This window comes from Oreochromis niloticus, linkage group LG3, assembly GCF_001858045.2.
Source record: "Oreochromis niloticus isolate F11D_XX linkage group LG3, O_niloticus_UMD_NMBU, whole genome shotgun sequence".
In the NCBI taxonomy this organism is placed as follows: Eukaryota; Metazoa; Chordata; class Actinopteri; order Cichliformes; family Cichlidae; genus Oreochromis; species Oreochromis niloticus.
This window is the reverse complement of record NC_031967.2, coordinates 35,804,347-35,825,635: the sequence shown is the minus strand read 5'-3', so window position 1 is coordinate 35,825,635 and position 21,289 is coordinate 35,804,347. Positions and strand designations below refer to the sequence as shown.

At 41.1% G+C, this 21,289-nt stretch overlaps 1 non-coding gene across 1 annotated transcript; it reads right to left on the bottom strand.

The window, feature by feature from the left end:
• Positions 1–2,472: 2,472 nt before the first annotated feature.
• LOC102077434 (uncharacterized) lies at positions 2,473–11,443 on the bottom strand. Its single transcript, XR_002059494.2, has 4 exons — positions 11,110–11,443; positions 10,593–10,669; positions 6,706–7,065; positions 2,473–3,975 (listed from the first exon to the last, which is right to left on the bottom strand). It is a non-coding gene; the product is annotated as an uncharacterized LOC102077434 (transcript).
• Positions 11,444–21,289: the final 9,846 nt, after the last annotated feature.

Here is a 21,289-nt window from a genome sequence, read left to right as displayed (position 1 = left end):
AAAACATCTTCTGTCTGTTTACCTCATGGATTTTAGTCCAGATTGAGTTAGATAACAACAGAATAGCTTCATATAAGTCTGCATTACAGATGTTGATATGATTAAAAAAAAAATGAAAATTGCATATGATTAAAAAGTTTAATTTAGGTCTGAGTTTACAAACAACAGCTACCCCTCCAAACTGCTCCATGCTTCACAGTGGGAACCATGCTTGTAGAGATCTGTTCATCTTTTCTGTGTTGCACAAAGACACGGCGGGTGGAGCCAAAGATCTCAAACGTGGACTCATCAGACCAAAGCACAGATTTCCACTGGTCTGATCTTCATTCCTTGTATTTCTTGGCACAAACAAATCTCTTCTGCTTGTTGCTTTGCCTAATAGTGGTTTCTTAGCAGCTATTTGACCATAAAGGCCTGATTCACTCAGTCTCCTCTGAACAGTTGATGTAGAGATGTGTCTGATACTGAAACTCTGTGTGGCATTTATCTCGGCTCTAATCTGAGGTACTGTTAACTTGTGATTTCTGAGGCTGGTGACTGAGATGAATTTATCCTCAGCAGCAGAGATGAGTCTTGGTCTTCCTTTCCTGGGGCAGTCCTCATGTGAGCCAGTTTCATCATAGTGCTTGATGGTTTTTGCGACTGTACGTGGGGACACATTCAAAGTTTTAGCAATCTTCTGAACTGACTGACCTTCAGTTCTTAAAATAATGATGGATTGCTGTTTATCTTTACTTAGGTGATTGGTTCTGGCCATTATATGATTTCTAACAGTTGTCAAATAAACCTGACTTCTGCACAACTCAACTGATAATCCCAACCTCACAAAGAAGCCAAGCATTAAAAAACATTGAATAATCTGTACAATTTTGTCCACCAACAATAGTCTATACAGAAAATTGTCTCCTCTGTTCTTACGTGTACATATCCTAGATTCTTTTTTACTACCTTTATATTTAGATTTTTTTTTATTTATACTGTGTAGTCCGATGGCAAGTAAATGCACCGAAATTCCGTTCTGATGACAACTAACTGGTGTGTTTTGAATTACAATACAGTCTCTGTTCTGTTCTGTTTTATTCTATTCTCATCTAAAAAGCTGATAGTGTCAAAACTGTAAAAAAAAAAAAATTGTCAGTCAGATCACTGAAGTTCTACTATTACCCAGTAAAATTGGTAAGGCACACTTTGAACTGTTTAACAAACAATCACATTTTATATTTCTAACAAAGTTGGAAAGGTTAGTCATATGTTTGGATTTAGAAATGATTAATGAAAATTGCCACTGTACTTAACGCCTCAGCTCTGAGTCATAATGCAATGAATAATCTGTTGTAAAAAAACAGACAGCCACTGAAAAAGACACATTCATAACTGTATAACTCTGTCAAATAGGTACAAACAGGTGTTTTCTTTGAGGAATGGGCACTTGTTTAGTGGATAAAAACTTATTCAGTTTCAGTGTAAAATGAAAACAAATCTGGAACAAGACTGAATCTTGTTTCATATTATGCAAAACACAGAAAACAACAAATGAGCCTAAAAAAAAAAATGTAATACAAATTATTGATTGTGGTCATAGTGAATTTGGGATTCATCAGTAATAGAGACACTATTACTCAATTTTACACAAAAACAGTTTAAACGTTGTTCCAGTCATGTAATCTGTATTTCTTCTTCAGCTCCTGTGAGAAGACAAAAACATCCGGTGGCTGTTGTTTATCCTTTCTATAAAGATTTGAAAACAATTCAGACTATTAAACTATAATAATACTACTAATATTATAGTTATAATAATAATAATAATAATAATAATAATAATAATAATAATAATAATAATAATAATAATCTAATATAATAATATAAGAGCAGTTATACCAGTAATAATATTACATAACCCGTCTTCTGTTGCATCGTTTCACTTGAACTCCTGTTACTTCTCATCCTGAAAAGGAGATCTAGACATGTCTCTTTATTTTTATACAGTTTTTGTTAGTACAGTTTTACAGTTGATCATGTACTGTCCTTCTACAAACTCCTAAAGTCAGTGCCCTCAGAGACTACCCACTTTGCAGTGCACCCTCACAATCTCCACATCCCAATACAGTTGGTGACAGATCAGCTTTTTCTCAGTAGGTTTGAGGTATTTTATTTTTCAAAACTAATAAAGACAGCTTAGGCTGAGATATGTTTGAGTAAACCTCCACAAATTGTGGATCCTTTCCCATTTAGTGCATCGTTCTCAAACCCTGTCTCCAGTTTTGCTGGTAAACAAATAACTGAGGCTGAGGTATGTGTGAAGGTCGATCTCGTTGTCAACCTCTGCTAATGATGATGGTCCAGTTTCGAAGGTTTATAAAAAAGGAACTGGACACACCATGACACCACAGTTCAAGCAGACATGCCACAGATTAATCTGAAACTTTCACTGAAACTCAGTGAAACTTTCCTGCTGTTCTGCTGCTTTTCTCTGAAATTTCTGAAAAACAATGTGCCATCATTTTTTTTTTAAATGAGTGTTCATTCAGTTGATTACAAAGAGGTGATGGAATAAAGACCTCGAGGATCTAACACTGGAATTAAGACCAGAGGGATTTACTATGGTTCAACAAAATGCTCAGAAAAATCTAACACCCCAGTCAGAGACCAAAAAAAGGTTATTAGAAAGTATAACAGAAACAAATAAGGTGAGAGAGCATCTTATTGGTTAATCTTATGAATTAATGAAGCTCCCTTTGATAAAACATGAGGTAAAACATATTCCACTAAGTAATTAATCTCACTCATTGCACCTCTCTGGTCACACCAACAACTTGAAAAAAACGTCCAGCAGACATTACAGTGTCTGGTGGATGATTAAAATCTGGACAGGAAATCCCAGTTAATATTAACATTCCATTACAGAAAGAGGTTAACTGAAAGGGTAATCTGTAATGGACGACTCCTCTGGACCAATGTAAAGTGGATAATATGAGGTAGAAACATGTCAAGGAAAAAAAAAACATTCATCAAATTACTGATTCCAATCAAGTCTTTGTCATCAGCTGTGAGCAAAGTGCATTCTTCTTAAGGTCAATGATGGATAAACACTGATCGGTGGACTTCATAACACTAGTTTGCATTAATGACAAATAGCAAACTATTTTGACCATGTGGAGCTTTAAAACGTAGCCGCACATAAACCTTTATAAAGTCTAAACTGCTCCATAGAAGAAGATGGTTTCCAAACAGAAGCTGATACAAAAACACTTCTATGTAAACTGAAGGAGCTCCAATGAGCACCAGAGTTAATTAGCAGCATATTTTTAACTCCTTCAGTACAAAAATGTAAATTTTAAAGTTGAGGTAGCATTAAAACTGTAAGAACTATAACAAAGCAGCTGCTTACCCTATTACCTTCAGTTTATGGTTAGCATTTGTGCTAACCACACAGTGTACCAATGAAAAATAAATACATTGTGTGAATAATGACAATATTGTGGTGTGAATAACAATCCAGCGAGGATGAACAAACATGTTTCAGATTTGGGATAAATAGTGTTTTTGGTAAAGTGATGATTAAACTTCTCTTTTCCACATGTTTTAGTCTAAACATAACAACATGGGATGCAGCAAGTCAGGGTGTAAAAATAATGGAAAAATCATTGAAAAAAACAAACAAACTAGGGAATAAAAGTGCATAAGTTTGTGTTAAATATGGGAGAGTGAAGGATGATGTAAGTGTGCACTGCTCTGTGGTGCAGCTCTGAGGAATTTTGACAGTACTTTAAAAAAAAAACTGTCAGCAGCCTCATTACAGTCAGAGGTGACCTCAGGAGTGATCTGTAATGGGCTGCTACTTCACATAAATACACAGCAGTTATTTACAAAAAAGTACAAAAATCGCCACTATAAACAAAGCTGGCACTGCATATAGGCTGCTCCTCCCACTCCTCACTGGTGTTGATGTCTCTGCAACAGGTTTCTTGAAGGCAGCTGGGAAGACAGTGAACAAGCATGAGTGACAGGATCAATAAATATGAACTTCTGAGAAAACCTAGGTGCTAGTTAATAAAATGGAGTGTTTGGTAGCTTAAAAAAACGATGTCTTGGATAAGGGGGGAAAGACTATGTACTAGGATTACACAACACAAGTCCTTTCTTCCGTTTCCTTGGTGTGTGAAAACAATTTCCAAAAACCACAAACTGGCCACTGCACTCATTACATCTTGCTGCCAGGTTGGACCATCATTTGCCTTTAGAGTTGCCTCAGTTCTTCTTGGCATAGATTCAACAAGGTGCTGGAAACATTTCTATGAGAATTGGGTCCGTGTTGACATAATGGCGTCACACAGTGACTGTAGATTTGTTAGCTGCACATAAATTATGTGAATTTAATTTTTTTTAAATCCAACATCAGTGTCTGACCTCACAAATGTACTTCTGGAAGAATAGTCAAAAATTCCCATAAACACTCTTAAACCTCGTGGCAAGCCTTTCCAGAAGAGTTGAAGCTGTTACAGCTGCAAAGGGTGGACTGACATCATATTAAACCCTGTGGTTTAAGAATGGGATGTCACTCAAGTCTATATGCACGTGAAGGCAGATGAGCAAATACTTTTGGCGATATAGTGTACAGCCCAGTTTGATCTTAAGTGGGCGGGGCTAGTGAAACTATAAAGCCGTTTAACCAGACATGGCAGGAGTTACCCTCTCCATCATCAAAGCTTTCATTAATGATGTGCTAAACAAGGTATTAACAGTTTCTCACATCATACATACTCATGAGTTATGATGATAAATGAAAGTGCTTCTGTACTTGCGAATGCTACCTGTTTCCACAATAAGCGCAGACTGATCACTGATCTCAGAGCAGTGAAACTGGAGCCAGCAGTAGCTTGGCTAGTACAGTAATCTCCAGTTGTTTCTCTCTTTGATAGAGATTGCACCTTACCATTGTGCTCTTGTTCTGCCGTGCATTAAAAAAATGTATGTGCACATCTGTCAGGGTACCTGAGTGGTTGACCTTGTTTTTTTCTATTTGGACTTTTGTCACCGTTTAGTTTCCCGTGTATGTTTCCAGTTTTATTGTGATAACCTCTTCTCTTTGTGCATTATGTTTAGTTCTACTTTGTCTGGGTCATTAGGGTCACTAGTTAGATTTATTCCAGCTGTATTCTCACCTGTTTCCAACCCTCCTCATTATCCAGTTCTTTTAACCCCTCAATGCCCCTGCATTTGGGTCCTCTCTCCATTTTCCACCCACTAAACGTGACAGAATGATGAGACCTGTGACTCGAACACGGAATGGACCCAGCGGACTCTGAACTATACGAGCTGCAGCAGTCAGCGCTTTCCTTTTTGGAAACTTTGGGACTTGTCTGGCTCTGGGAGGGTCCTTGAAGGCACTGCGCTCCTCCACCTGCTGCTCTGCCTGCACCGGAGGGCATTATTTGCTAATCTTCGGCTGCTCACTCTTCCGCCTCTCAGCACCCTGCATTTCTGCCTGCCACCTGTTCAGTACCCAGCTACATCCATAAAGAATGTTCCGCCCTCTGAGGCTTTCACGAAGGACATTTACGCCTTCGAACCTGATCATTTCTCTCCTCCTTTGGTCATGCCAGAACCTCTCTCACTGCCTGTTTCTGCTCGCAAAGTGGTTCGGACCCAACCTACTACTACTACTTTAGTTTCCTGGCTTATGGTTGCTACGGCACAGCCAGTCCCTGTCCTGGTTCCTAGAGGGGCTAGGGCTTAGCATGTCCCCGGACCCGTGCCAGTTCCTCAGGTGGGGGAAACTAGTGTCCAGCCATTGCCTGCTCCCATAGCGAGGGCAGCTGAGACCCAGTCCACTCCTTCCCGTACCTGTTCCTCGGGTGGGGAGGGCTGGTGTCCAGGGAGTTCCTACGCCTGTTCCTGCTCCTAGGGTTAGGGAGGCCAGGACCCAACCCATCCCTGTACACTTACCTGTTCCTCATGTATCTGTAATAAAACCTTCTTAGCCAGCCTGGAGTCCTGCATTTGGTTCATCTCTCCATATATTGTGAGTGTATGGGCATCAGCCAAGATGGCTTGTGAAACTGCTTACTTGTTGAATTCAGTTGTGTAAACCCGCAAAGAGCAGCAGGTCAGCTGAACACATCATGTACACTAAGAAAACCTACTGAAGCTCATATTAATTATGTAAGTTGTGATTATTTTCCCCATTCTGAGACACTACACAGATCTTAGGGTTTCCCCACCTGCTGAATCCCACTGTAATCCCTGACCATACTAATTTTCCTGTTTAGGAGGTAAAGTTACTCTCTACAATGTAGGTAGCACGAAAAAATGTTGTTTTTTTTCTATAAAATTTACTGCATGTATCCTACATAAACAGATTGAAACAGAGTACATTCATTACAATTCTAATATTATACTTTGATAATATAGCATGGGGTTTAGTTACCGTTTCTTTCAAGGGGATACTTTTAAAGTATTAAGTAATATTAAGTTGGCTATGTAGATATTTTAACATACACTTTGTGAATTTCCCCAACCTGAAATGACACATTTGTTCTTTCTTTTTATTCATTTATTTTTTTTACTGTGATAAAGCTGGAAAAATGTCCCTTAGTGTAAGAAACACACTAATTGGGTATCCCTTGATTATCCAGGTCAAAATATTTCTTTCCTGTTTTGTTATTGTGCTGGATACCAACAAAGGAGCTGGTGATGTCGTCTTACCTTTAACATTGAGGTCACATGTTTTGTAGCTACTTTCTCTGTTAAGGACAATCATACAGTCATATGTCCCCGTGTCGTTAAGCCTTACATCAGTTAAAAGACATTCAAGCCTTCCTTTCCTGGCTAGCCGTGGATCACAATGTAGTCGCCCTCTGTAGTTCTCATCTGGGTACACTTCAGTGTCAGTCTCACTGTTATAGAAGAAAATCTGTGTCGTCCTTATCACATTCATTAGGTCTATTAGCAGGGAGTCAGGAGGCCTGTTGGTGTCAAAATGGAGCAGCCAGATCATTGTGACATTAGTGTTTTCTTCTGCACGGTAGACCTCCTGTTCTGCACTTACAGTGAATTTAGTCTGACCTGCAGGGGTTAAAAAGAAACCAACACAGAATCACTAGGAGTAATTAAAAAATTCTCAAAACTAAATGAGTATATAAGCAAATACCGGACAAATCAAGCCTTCAGACTGGGCGTTTAAACTCATTAAGCACACTGACAAGCTCAGAATTTAGACTGCTCTAAAGAAAAGAAATCCAAATACATTTTTTTAAAGGTTTAAAATATGTACATGTCTGTATGTGTACATGTACACACCCTAAAAACAATCCATCAAACCTGTTACCACCACTTGATTAAATGCATGGCTGTAAGAGAAAAACTCAAATTTATTACTGAGATAAGTCTTCTGAGCTGTTGGGTTCTGTTGACTTAATAATTTTGGTAATTGCATCAACCTAATATTGCACTACCACATGTAAGTAATGCTACTATTTAGCAATGTCATTTAGCCATTTTGAACTTTAGCATATGAATGGATAAGACTTATATACATATATTATAAATTTTGCTATCTAATTTCAATCACTTTTTTTTTTTTTTTACCAAAGTTAGAAGCCTTTAAACTGTGAATACGTGTGTGAGAAGGGGTCCTGTAGAGTTGGTCTGTTTGCCTCACTCGTTCTGTCTTTATAAAACTGGCCTAACACTATACATTATATTGTAAATTATTTCGGTTACGCTTGTGATAAATCTTAACTGAAGTATTGCTCTTGATCTTAAGACCAGTATCTATCACTATTACTTTTCTTGGAATAGTTGTGTTTTGGGAAATACTATGTTAATATGACAATATTAATAATATCAGAATCCTTTATTAATCCCTAACGAAATTATGTAAACAGTTCCCATACCAGGAGTCAAACCCAGGCCACCTGGGTGAAAACCAGAAGGCCTAACCGCCAGACTATATGAGAATTTGTTAATAAGCTTTTAGTAGTATGATCCTGGCAAAGACTATGTGACTCTACTTGTCATTAAAACTTTATATAAGCAATGTGTGCTTTGAAAAGAAAATATTTGTGAAGCCTGGCATTTTTTTGTAAAAATGGTCGAAGTTTCATGGGGAAATAACCACTGCAAGCCTTGAATCTACTTTTATGGCTAAACGTGACCACTGGACCCCAAAACTGATGGACGTAGTTTCATCAAGGGAAGTGAGAATCGGGCAGATCAATGACATGCTTCTTGACGTATGATAATTATTAAAACTTTGGCTTCAAAATTCAATTTGTTGGCAGTCACCTACATAGTTTATACTTATTTGAATACTTATAGTTTTTTCTTAAATGGCACAATCGAAGTACCCATCCACTGAACCTGGGAGAGAAGGAAGAGAACTTTTTCATGGAGTTTGGTGTAAGTAAGTTAAGGATCTTGGGAAGAGAAGCAGGGTAGCATGGTGGTTAGCACTGTTGCCTCACAGCAAGAATGGCCTGGGTTCAATTCCACTCCTGCTTCCTCTCACAGTCCAAAGACAGGCAGTTAGTGGGGACAGGTTAATTGGAAACACTAAATTGCCCATAGGAGTGAGTGTGATTGGTTGTCTCCTGTCTATGTGTTAGCCCTGCGAGAGGCCCTAAGCCAGCACCAGTGCCCCCTGCCCGCGATCCTGAAAAGAATAAGCGGAAGCAAATACATGAATGGGAAGAAAAGCGACTGGGCTTCTTTAGGTTTCTTGGAGACATTTGACTTCTCAGTGTCTTTATGAAACTTAAAGGACTCCACTCGGTTTTCTTTCCAAACTCCTTAAATTACCATGGCCTGGATGACTGAGAACCATCAGGAATTCAGCATCTTGAACAAAAATCAAATCCACACTGATCACAGTGTGGATTTGCTCCTGCAATACTTAAATTTGTTATGAGTCCTGGTGACATCCTGGACAGCACTCTTTCCTTCACAGCACATACAGTATAAATAATATCACTCGGTCTTCCTATTTTCATCTTCGTAATATTAACCTCCTTCGTCCTTCACTCACTCCAAACAGTACCGTCATTCTTGTCAATGTTCTTGTCACATCTCGTTTAGATTACTGTAAGCTTCCTCAAACAAGCCTTCATGTTGTTCTGCCCCAAGACTTTGGAATGCACTTCCAGATCTCCAGACTACAAACTCTCTCACCACTTTTAAATCATGTCTCAAAACCCATTTATTCAGAACTGCATACCCTTCATCATGACTCCGTCTTAGTCACTTTAGGTCACACATTAATCAATAATCACCCCATATCACACGCATGTCAGTGGCCCGTTCAGCATAGGTGTTGGGCATTGCAAAAGGCTCCTTAAAAATTGTAAATAATGAATTTAGGGCTTCACTTAATCATTTCAGTGTCTGCATGACAAAGTAGAAGTAGAAGAAGTAGAAGTAGAATAGGGAAACAAATTTAATAACAAACTGGATATTTCTAATTAATTATTATAACTTGAGTTAGTTATCTTAACCAAACATCTGCTTTGGGGGTATACATATACATATATATACAAAAAACTTGAATTTTACAGTGTTTATTTATTGGATAAAATAAGTTAAATGTCACCGTTATTATTGTCCAGCCGGAAACAGGCCAGGGGTGTCAAAATTCAGAGGGTGCGTCCACCTGAGGACCCGGCCTTCGTGATCTAAGTGGGCCGAGAGTTCATTTACTAATCCTTGTTAGTAAATGAACTCTGTTATGCACTGCACAATACTGTTAATGGTGTGGTTATGAAAACTGTTTTGAGTCCTGTATGTGTAAAATTGATTTTAAACGTTTTTTTACTGCATTATATAAAAGAAAGATGCAAGACTTTAAGAAGTTCGGAGTGCATAGAAAGTTAACATGTACTGAACACTTGCTTGAAAGTAGTCCATTTGCTAAATGTTTTTTGTAAGTGGTGTTAACATTTTACAGATTCAACACATTTGTTACTGTGGTGTTAAAATACATAAAGGCTGATTGTGTAAATTTGCTTTGATGACACAAATGATTTACTGAAGGCTAATGTGTTTATACATTTTGGGGAAAACAACATTTCTAGTTTATTTTCAATGTTTAAACATAAAGTGTTGAAAAATCTACAGTTACAAAAAAAATCTTTAATTGCTTAGACAATGTTGAATTCATTTATTTAAGCTTAATTTATTTAATAACCTATTACAAATACAAAAACAAGAAAAAGCTCAAATAAATGATGATGAAGAAAATCAGCAAGTTAAATTTTTTAAATGATTAATTTAAAACTTTTGTAATTACTGTAATTAATTGCATAACAAATTAAATACTTTTAAATAATGTAGAAAAAAAAATTGTTAAGGAACATAATAATTGGTTAACTTAAAAACATTTTAAGGTGTTTACTCAAAAGCAAGTAAGGGTTCATTAGAATGACTTTTGATTGTAGAGACAAAATTCCCTTAACTTTATATAGTTTGGGGGTTCAATATAATTTTGAAATAAATTGTCGTAACTCAGAAAAATTAATTGAAACTGACATTTTTTTTAGCTTACACATTTATTTTAGAATGTGTAAGCATTAGAAACAGAAACATTAGCAGCTACTCACCGACTACAGCACAGAAGAGAGTCACTGTTAATGCTGAGAGGAAGAGAGCTGTGCAGCCTGGCATTCTTCATTGAGCCCTAAAGAGTGAAACCGCAGAACGAGAACATTTAACTACATCATTATTTACAACATTTATTAAATAACTCATATCACAGCTGCAGTAGACAATCAAGTATTTTATTATATAGTGCAGCTTAGATTATCAGCTGTTATCTAATACATTTATTCTGACACGTTTTTTGTTGTTGTTTTTTATCCTTTCTGGACATCTGGCAGGAACACAGGCAAGCAACACATGGAAGGAGCAGAAAATAATTTAGGCGATGCAAATGCAAATGAGTGCAAGGTGGAGAAATGCAAACGACGTTTTTTCATTTAGTCGTGGCGATGTTTTCGTGGGTTTCAATTTCAGGCCACTGTTGTTATAATATTTCATTTAAAGCATACAGATGTCAGGAAAATCGGGAGATTTCATAACACTGTATGATGCAGCAGGCCTCTGCACAAATGTACTTACTGCCGTGTCTTTGTTTCCCGACTCGGACGCAGAAGCAGCGCAGGCTCAACAAAAAGAAACCCAAACTTTGATCGTTCTCTCAAACGTTCTGCGGTAGAATCCACATTTCTGCTCATCCAGAGCTCAGACTTTATGTCAAGCTGCACATGGCTCTTTTCAACGAGAAAAAACTTTCAGGACTTCCTCGTTAGTTCAGCCGAAAAGCCCTGCCCACCCTTTCAAATTTGCACACGTCTCAAGACCGTTTCATAAGATTCCCCTAAAATTCATAATTACAGCTGTCCAACACACTCAATCAAACACGGTCTAAACACCGTATAAACGTCATCTTTATTGACTGAACAATCTGTAACAGCGTTTGACAATATTTCAAAATAATCACTTTACATTTAAAGCATCCGGTCCCTACATCTGTCTGTTGTTACATCTGTTTCACGCGTGTTTTGCTGTGGTTCCCCGTTATGTAGCAGGCGGGCGAGGCTGTGACTTTCGGGATTTCCCTACACACTTGTTAAATAGCGGAGTGGTAGACGTCTGTTGTCAGAGTATTGTCTGAGCCAGTGGTAATGAGTCAGTCGTGGTTCGTGTGGAAATCCTCCAGTAATCAAACTCTTTTTGGGATTCCTTCTCGCCTGTTTTCCTGTCACCTTGCTTCGCTGTCACCCCAGCCGTCCACAACCTGAGGATCACTTCCACGCTCCCCAGTCTTCCTTACCGTGCTTCCTTCGTTTGTCTCCTTTGGATGTCAGTCATCCTGCCCGCCTACACTATCATCGACCCACGCCTACCCCGCCACGAGGTCCACGCACCCCGTCCGAGTCCTCAGTAAATGTGTGACAAGTAAGCGCTCCAATTTTTAGACTGAAAAAAGAAGACTGACCACCTTCTTGGATTTATGTGTTTTGAATTTAAGTGTTAATTTGACTCAGTTGTTTAAGTTGCTGCCAAAGTAAAACATCTGTGTGCAACCGATGTCCACTATTGAAGTCTCTCACCTTTCCCCGTTTACTAACGCTCGAGTGTCTCCGTGCGCGTGCTCCCTCGCCCCCTTATTGTTTTTGTGTTTTTCACTCTAAATAAATCTGTTTCACTACTACCAAGCGTGTCTGAGTGATCTGCTACCGGGGCCCACCTGTGTTATTTTTTAACAACCGTTTGATGCATGGTTAGGACACATTATTCAAAAATACTTTGTATACTCCTTGTATCTACTCTGGTCAAAAGAATCCACGCTTCGTACTGATGTCCACAATACTTTTATTCCGCTCACAATCATGGAGCACCGTGAAAACTAGAAACAAGTAAAATAATATCAATAGCACATATATTCATCTCAGCGACATATTTCTTTTCACAAAGTGCACAAGTGTTAAACAAATAACAGCGTAATGCTTTTTACCGTGTACACCTCATAAACCAGCAGTAGAAAAGATGTATATTCCGAAAAGTCCGCCGTGTTACCGCTCTGTCTTGTCTCTCCCGCGCACAACTTCCAGTTCCCGCGACTCACAGGAAGTGACTACTTCACAATAATTTTATCAGAAACATTTCTTATAAGAAAGGTGTATCACTGGATTCACAGGTTATCTTTTTCCTACTGCAAATGTACACAAACATCAATACCAAATAAAGAAAACAACGAGAAAACAACATAACGATCTCAGATGCGCTACTGGTGTTGTCATGGCAACCAACACAAACATTTCAGCGTCAGCTACACTCCCACCAATTACCTTTGATTATTACAATTGTGAATGTAAATACACTTGCATTGTTCATTAAATCAATGGTAATTCTCAAGCACCATGTTGTTGTTTTTAAACACTCTTGCATTGACATAAACAATATTCTTTTCTCAACAATGAATTCAACAATTTGAACAGTAGAATTTACATCTCCATAACATGTGCATGAACTACAGCATAACAACAAGTTCTATTTTGGAAGGAAAATGTAATCAATCAATGACATTTTTCCCAATTTTAGCTGTTTTTTACCAGGACCACTAATTTCTGAATGGGTCTTTGAATGATGGAGGGTTGGACGAGGCGTTCGCCTCCTTTTCCTAACCTCCGATCACCAGTCTGGATTGTCACCTTCCGAACAAGTCCATCATCATCCTCATGTGCTTCCACAACCCTAGCGAGTTTCCATTCATTACGAGGAACATCTTCCTCTTTGAGAATCACAATGTCACCCACCTCCACATTACGTCTTGGTGTATGCCATCGCTGTCTCAGAGCAATATTGGCCAGGTATTCCTTTCTCCATCTGTGCCAAAATTGCTCAGTCAGATACTGGACCCTTCTCCACCGTTTCTTAGCATACAGGTCCTCCTTGACAAATTTACCCGGAGGTGGAAGTGGGATTGAGGATTTCATGGTGATCAAGTGGTTTGGTGTGAGTGGCTCCAAGCTTTGGGGTCGTTGATGTTATCAACAGTGAGTGGGCGGTTATTCACGATGCACATAGCTTCATAAAGGAATGTCCTCAATGAGGCATCATCCAACCTTCCCACACTGCAGGCAAGGACCGTGCTCAGTACGCTTCTCACTGTCCGGATTTGACGCTCCCATGCACCTCCAGCATGACTAGAGTGGGGCGTATTCATCTGGAAGTCGCACTGATTTTCTGCTAGGTATGCAGTCACTCTTTCCTTATCAAGTTCTTTCAGAGCTTTTGCCATCTCGTTTCTTGCCCCCATGAAGTTAGGCACATTAGGTCCGATCAGGGAACTAACAGCTCCACGAAGGGCAATGAAGCAGCGCAAAGCATTGATGAACGCGTCAGTCGTCAAATCCTCCAACATCTCTATATGCACTGCCCTTGAGCAAAAACATGTGAAGAGGAGGCCGTACCGTTTTTGATCTTTGCGACCTTGTTTGGTGTGAAAAGGACCAAAGCAGTCCATACCACAATAAGTGAATGGTGGTGTGGGATCAACACGGTCACTAGGTAGATCTGCCATCCGTTGCTCCTCTGGTGGTGCGCGGGCTCTCCTGCACTGTACGCACTGCCTGATGTATTGGGCTACAGCCTTACTTCCACCAGCAATCCAGTAACCACTGGCTCTCAGTGCATTGAGGGTTTGTCCTCTCCCTTGGTGTTGTATCTTGCTATGATGGTGTGCAATGATGAGGTTTGTAACAGCACCATCCTTAGGAAGGATCACTGGGTGTCTTAACTCGAGAGGCACAGATGCCTTCCTCAACCTTCCTCCTACTCTCATTATGCCATCTTGGAGGTATGGGTCAAGCTGAAAGAGTTGGTGGTTGCAAGGCAGCCTTCCTGGTTTCTGGCTGAGTGTGTTTAACTCCTCTTGAAAGGCATCTTGTTGTGCCAGCTTGACGAGAGTCTGTGCAGCTTGTTTTCTCTCTTCCACGTTTAAAGGCTCAGCGGTCCTGATCCTCTTTGCCAGCCGCTGGATACGAGCAATGACGTTGACAGCTGTAGTCCATCTTGAGAACCGCAGCAGATGCTTCTGGATATCAAACTGCCTTGCTACATCAACCTTCAACACCTGAGTATTCCTCACCTCTGGGTCTCCCACCAGCAAATCTGAAGTAGCCTGTTTTGTGGCTATCTCTCTTTCCCATAGAAAGCTGGGACCAGAGAACCAATTTGACTTGATGAGGTCAGCTACTTTGAGGCCTCTAGAGGCATGATCAGCAGGGTTTTCTCCTGTGTCAACATAATACCATTTCCGTGCATCGGTGGTTTCTCGAATTCTCTGAACGCGGTTTGCCACGAACACATGGAACCTTCTTGCTTCATTATTAATGTAACCAAGCACGACCTTTGAGTCTGTCCAGAAATATTCGTCGTCAATCTTGAGCTCCAGCTCCTCCCTTAACATGCTACTCACAGCTGCCGAGGTTACTGCAGCAGTTAACTCAAGTCTCGGTATGGTAACTATTTTGGTTGGTGCAACCCTTGCCTTGCCCATGACCAAGGAGCAGCATATCCTTTCTCTGCTTACCACTCTGATGTAAGAGCACTGGCCATACCCTTGACTGCTTGCATCAGAGAAATGATGAAGCTCGGCTCTCTGAATCTCACCAAGGCTGTCAGGTATGAAGCATCTTGGAATTTCAATTCTTTCCAGGTTCTCCAAATCCTTCATCCAAGTCTCCCACCTTAACTTCAGGTCCTTGGGTAGTGGCTCATCCCACCCTGTGCCTCTCTGACACATCTCTTGCAGCACTCTTTTTCCTTCAAGAATGACTGGGGCTAGAAACCCTAAAGGGTCATACAAGGAGGCCACAATTGAGAGAATCCCTCGACGCGTTGCTGGTTTCTCCTCAAGCGACACCTTGAAGGAGAAGCTATCATTTTCGACGTTCCATCTTATACCTAGCACTCTTTGGACTGGTAAATCATCGTGATTAAGGTCAACATTCTTTACCTCTGTAGCACGCTCTGCAACATCAACGGAGTCAAGGACCTCTCGGCTGTTGGAGAGAAATTTGTGAAGGTGCAGCTTTCCTTTAGCACACACAGCTTGGGCTTCTTTGACCAGTTCAATTGCCTTACCCACCGACTCCACACTTATGAGACCATCATCGACGTAGAAATGTTTCCGGACGAAACTAGCTGCGGAGGGGTACTCTTTCTCACATTGACTGGCAAGGTGTTTCATCCCATAATTGGCGCAGCCAGGGGAGGATGATGCTCCAAACAGGTGAACCTTCATGCGGTACTCTCTGGGTTCAGAGTTTGTGTCTCCATTTTCCCACCAGAGAAACCGCAAGTAGTCTCTATCATCCTCACTCACATGAAACCTGTGGAACATTTTCTCCACATCACACATGATTGCGATGGGATACTTACGGAAGCGGCACAGCACAGCTGTTAGGCTATTTGTGAGGTCAGGTCCTGTTAGTAGATGGTCGTTTAAGGAGGTGCCGTCATACCTTGCAGAGCAGTCGAAAACCACTCTGATTTTGCCTGGTTTTCTGGGGTGGTAAACTCCTTGATGTGGGATATACCAGACTTTCCCCAGCTCTGCTTGGTTTTCCACTTTCTCTGCGTCACCATCCTTGAAGACACCTTCCATAAATCTCACGTAGTCTATTTTGAATTGTGGATCTCTGTCCAGCTTCCTCTTTAGGTGCTTCAGCCGTACTAACGCCAGCCTTTTGTTGTCTGGGAGATGCGGACGTGCTTTGAAAGGGAGAGGCATCTCCAGGTGACCATCCTTATTTTGTTGGATTCTGTCTTTCAAGATCTGCAGGAAGCAAATATCTTCTTGAGATATGCTTCTGTCACCAGGTTTTGTGTCTGCAAAATCGGACTCGAGGGCCTTGATGACAGCAAACGGTGTTATGGGTGGCACCTCTCTGACAGACACTCGATGGCAAAAACCAGTCACATCTTTAGCCTGCATACGCTGTGGTGCGCTTCCCACAATGCTCCAACCAAGGTCCGTCTCAATAGCATAAGGCTCATAGTCGCCCCCAGTGATGACCCTTCTTGGAATTAACGCTCTGGAGCAGTCGTATCCAATCAACAATCCAACACCACAGTCCATCAACGGAGGTATCTCCCGGGCTATGCTGACAAGGTGTTTCCATTTGTTGGCTGTCTGACAAGTGGGAATATGTGCGCGGTCAAGAGGAATGAAGTCCCTTGTGTAGGCTGGAGGCAAGCTGATGGAAATGTTAGAGGAAAATCCTCTAACTTTGAGCTCGCATACTCTTTGACTCTTCACAACGGAGTCTCTCCCCATCATGGTGGAAAGTTTAAGTTTCACCGGTTCCATTGTTGCCTGCAGCTTTTCGCACACCTCCTGATCAATAAATGTGTGACTGCTTTGAGTGTCCAATAGTGCATATACTAGAGTTTCGGTGTCCGGAGCACTAAGTGTTGAGATCCACACTGGGACTATCATCGATGTACTCCCACCTTCACCGCCACTCACACAACATGATAATGACGACGTACTTTCTTCCACTGCGCCTTGTGTTGATGCTGCTGTAGAACGATCTTCATGCAATGGCGTTGGGTGACTCTTTCTGCATATGCCACACATGGCCCTGTTCCTACAGTCTTTAGAATTGTGACCCTTTCTTAGACATGCAAAACACAACTTCTTTTCAAGTATGCATTTTTTCTTATCCTCTACAGACATGTCCATAAGCCTCTTGCATTTATGTATGGAATGGTTCTCACCACAGCAAACGCACTGGCTATTATTGGAATTTTATGTTGGTGTGTTCCATTTCTTTGGTTTCTCCGCATCTCTCAACTTGAATTCACCAAGGTCAGATTTGGCGGTGGAGTTTGATGGAATTGGGAGGTTCACATTTGTGGCAAACGTGTTTGCTTTCGAACGCTTCATCTCTCTTGATGGTGCCTCTGCAGAGTGCCTTAAGGCATGTAAGGATGACACTGGATTGCATGCTATGCGTGACTCCTTAGAGATAAAGGAAGCAAACTCATTAAAGCTTGGATAGTCGTTGCCCCGATCCAGCTGCTCTGTGACATAACGGTTCCACCTAGATGACACCCAATCAGGAAGCTTGACTAGTATTTTCTGATTCTCCTCGCAGTCGTTAAGAACCTGTAAGCCCTTTATGTGAGGCATGGCATTACTACATGTTTGGAGGAAATCACTGAACTCTCTTAGCTTGAGATATTCCTTTCCACCAATCTTCGGCCACCCATTTAGCTTCTCTCTGAAAGCCCGCTGCACTACAAAGGAATGGCCATATCTAGCATTTAACCTATCCCAGGCTTGTTGATAGGCTTCTTCATCTTTTCTGTAGAAGCTGCCTTCAAGAGAGGATTTTGCCTCACCTGCTATGTACTTTTGCAGGTAGAATAGCCTGTCAGCAGGGTCAGAGCATCGTCTCTCTATGAGGGCTTTGAAGCTTATGCTCCATTCTGTAAACTTCAGAAGATCGCCTGAGAATACAGAAGGTTCTGGAGTTGGCAAGCGAGTGAGAGCTAATGACTCTTGTAGCGATTGGACCAATGATGTCTCGTTTTGCACAACCTGCCGTTCTTGATCTGGGATGTGGTGAGCGAAGGGGTGTGCATCACTCACTTTGCTGAATGGAGGACTGCGTGTCCCATCCCTTCCCTCTTCTTCCGTGTAGACATTTAGCTTTGCCTGAATTACATCAATGTCCCTCTGATTTTCAAGTTTTCTCAGCTGCTGACGTTGAGCTTCGATGGCAGCTTCCATATCAATTTCGGCTCTCTTTGCAGCCAGCTGAGCAGCCGCTTCCGCCCTCATAGCTGAAATGCTAGGTGACTCTGAGAGATGGTTAGAATTGTGACAGCTGGGCGCAGTAACTCTGGAGGCTGTGGATCCATATATGGACCTAGCATATTCATTATCAAGTAGCATGCGTAACCTTGATCTTTCTGCCACCGTGTCAAACTCACCTTCATCTTCAGTTAGACGTACTCTCATCAGCTGCAGCAAGTCGGCCGTCACGGCTGAGCACGCATCGATCTTTCTTCGAATTTCTTGACTTGGTGAGGTTTGGAGTCGAATTCTGTCATACTGTTCCTTTAATTCAGACTCTAGCTTCTCAGCCTCATCCATCATGTTATACATGTCACTCTCAGAGCATACTTGCTTTAACCTTGTGCGAATGTCTCTTATGTTGCTTTTCCATTTCTCATATGTTGCTTTGAACCTCTTCTCTTTTTGAGTTAACTCTTGATCTTTCAGTTCCTGCATTTTTGGCGTTAATCGCCTTTCACGAGAGGATTTTCTTGTTTTTGTCTCAGATTTCTCAGACACTACACTTTTTCCCTCTTCCAAATCCCCTGCATCTTGTACTTCTGACATAACATCAGGGTGACTATGACCATCTTTAGACATTTTAGACTTTAAAGGGGGGTATCTTATGAAGAGGACAAGATATCTAAGGTAATTACAAGAATGGAATGGATATAATAGGCGGACAATTATTAAAATTAACACAAAGGCACCTTAGCTTAGATTCTTACGTATGACAGCAAATAAAACTTCAGTTTCAGCCTTTTTAAAGCTTGCAAACAATAGGTAAGAAAACAACAATAATTTTCAGAACTTCAACAGATTGTCCTTTTTTTTTTTTTTTTTTTTTTTTTTTTACACAGTCTGAAATTTGAACACTATTAATTTCTTGTCCATTATAGCAAATTTGCAGCTCATGTTCTATCCATCAACACAGGAGGCATAATAACTGCGTAATGAGGACTCACGCTTCTTGAAACCGCTTCTTGGAGCGTCCGCTGAATCTGCAGCTCCTGATTGGTTGTTACAAAATGCAAAGCAAGTGTCCACTGAAGCCTGTAGCTCACTGCAGGATGAGAAGCAACCAAGACCTGTAGCTTGCTGCAGGATGAGAAGCGCGTTGTAAACCGAGACCTGTAGCTTGCTGCAGGATGAGAAGAGCTTTGCACACCGAAGCCTCCAGATGGATTGGGACACGTTTTCACTGTATCTACTCTGGTCAAAAGAATCCACGCTTCGTACTGATGTCCACAATACTTTTATTCCGCTCACAATCATGGAGCACCGTGAAAACTAGAAACAAGTAAAATAATATCAATAGCACATATATTCATCTCAGCGACATATTTCTTTTCACAAAGTGCACAAGTGTTAAACAAATAACAGCGTAATGCTTTTTACCGTGTACACCTCATAAACCAGCAGTAGAAAAGATGTATATTCCGAAAAGTCCGCCGTGTTACCGCTCTGTCTTGTCTCTCCCGCGCACAACTTCCGGTTCCCGCGACTCACAGGAAGTGACTACTTCACAATAATTTTATCAGAAACATTTCTTATAAGAAAGGTGTATCACTGGATTCACAGGTTATCTTTTTCCTACTGCAAATGTACACAAACATCAATACCAAATAAAGAAAACAACGAGAAAACAACATAACGATCTCAGATGCGCTACTGGTGTTGTCATGGCAACCAACACAAACATTTCAGCGTCAGCTACACTCCTCATCCAGCACGTGGACGGACAGGAAGTTCATACAGTCTGGGTGAAATGAAATAAATGTAGCTGCAGACAGAGCATAGAAATAACGTTAAAGTGTCGAAACTTGTTTAGTTGTTTGAGGAGTCACATGAGTATATATGTCACCAGTTTAATGTTTAATCAGAATCAGAAATAATAATGATGCTTTACTGCTTTGAATGGTTTCTGTTTTGAGATGTTCGGCTGCAATTTAGCAGAACAAACAACAAACACATAAAACAATATTAAAAGCTCATATTTCACATTTCCTCTTTTACCACAGTGGGAAGGGCCTTTGTGTGTGTGGGCGTGTGTGTGGGTTGCGGGGAAGGGGAACTGTGTTCTAACCAATGACCATAATTTAACTGTACAAAGTGTGTCAGTTTTGTCAGGCACAACCAGAGTTCAGCGAATTTATCCAAATTCAGTTCACTGAGGTTTTCAAAGACTTGGGTTTAATGTATATTGCCGCTATTATCAGTGGCGGCTTTTGATATGGGCGACATGGGCTGTTGCCCAGGGCTGCATCGTGGTGCAACATGCATCAAAAAAAAAAAAAAGTTGCCCGCACCCATACTGCCCCGACATCATGCCAGTGCATTCTGGCGATTGCCGAACGGTTTTCTATCGCCCATTTGCGTGGAGTAAGGGTGCCCTCCATTCATGAGGTGCGCCTGCTGCTTGCTGCACAGGGAGGAGAGGGGCGGGACTGCGGGGATGCTTTGGCTGGCTGGAGCGGCATCTAATAACCAACTAGCAAAATAAAACAAAATAAAAGCAAACCAACAAACTAGGGCTATCAAGGTTAACGCCGTCATCACGATTAAGGCGATTAGAATTTTTAATGCAATCAACCCATCTGCAGCGCAGAATGGACAAACTTTGAGGGAGGGAGTGCACCAAAACAGGCTAGGACCACCCCTGGCTACTATCTACAGCTGACCCGAACTGTGGCGATTAGGATGTTGAAGGTTTCACAGTCACGGGGTAAACCCCACAACGCCAACCTGGGGAATTTCACCCAGAGAATATGGGTGAAATTCCCCAGGGCGGCATCGTGGTGGGGGCGTTTGAAACACTGCAAATTACTAAGAAGGCACCCAGGTCTGTAACACCTGAGACACGGGCGTGGTTCAGAGTGTAAAATAAATAATTTATTAACAGAAATGTAAAACAGACATCGGAAGAGCCAATAATTTATTTGC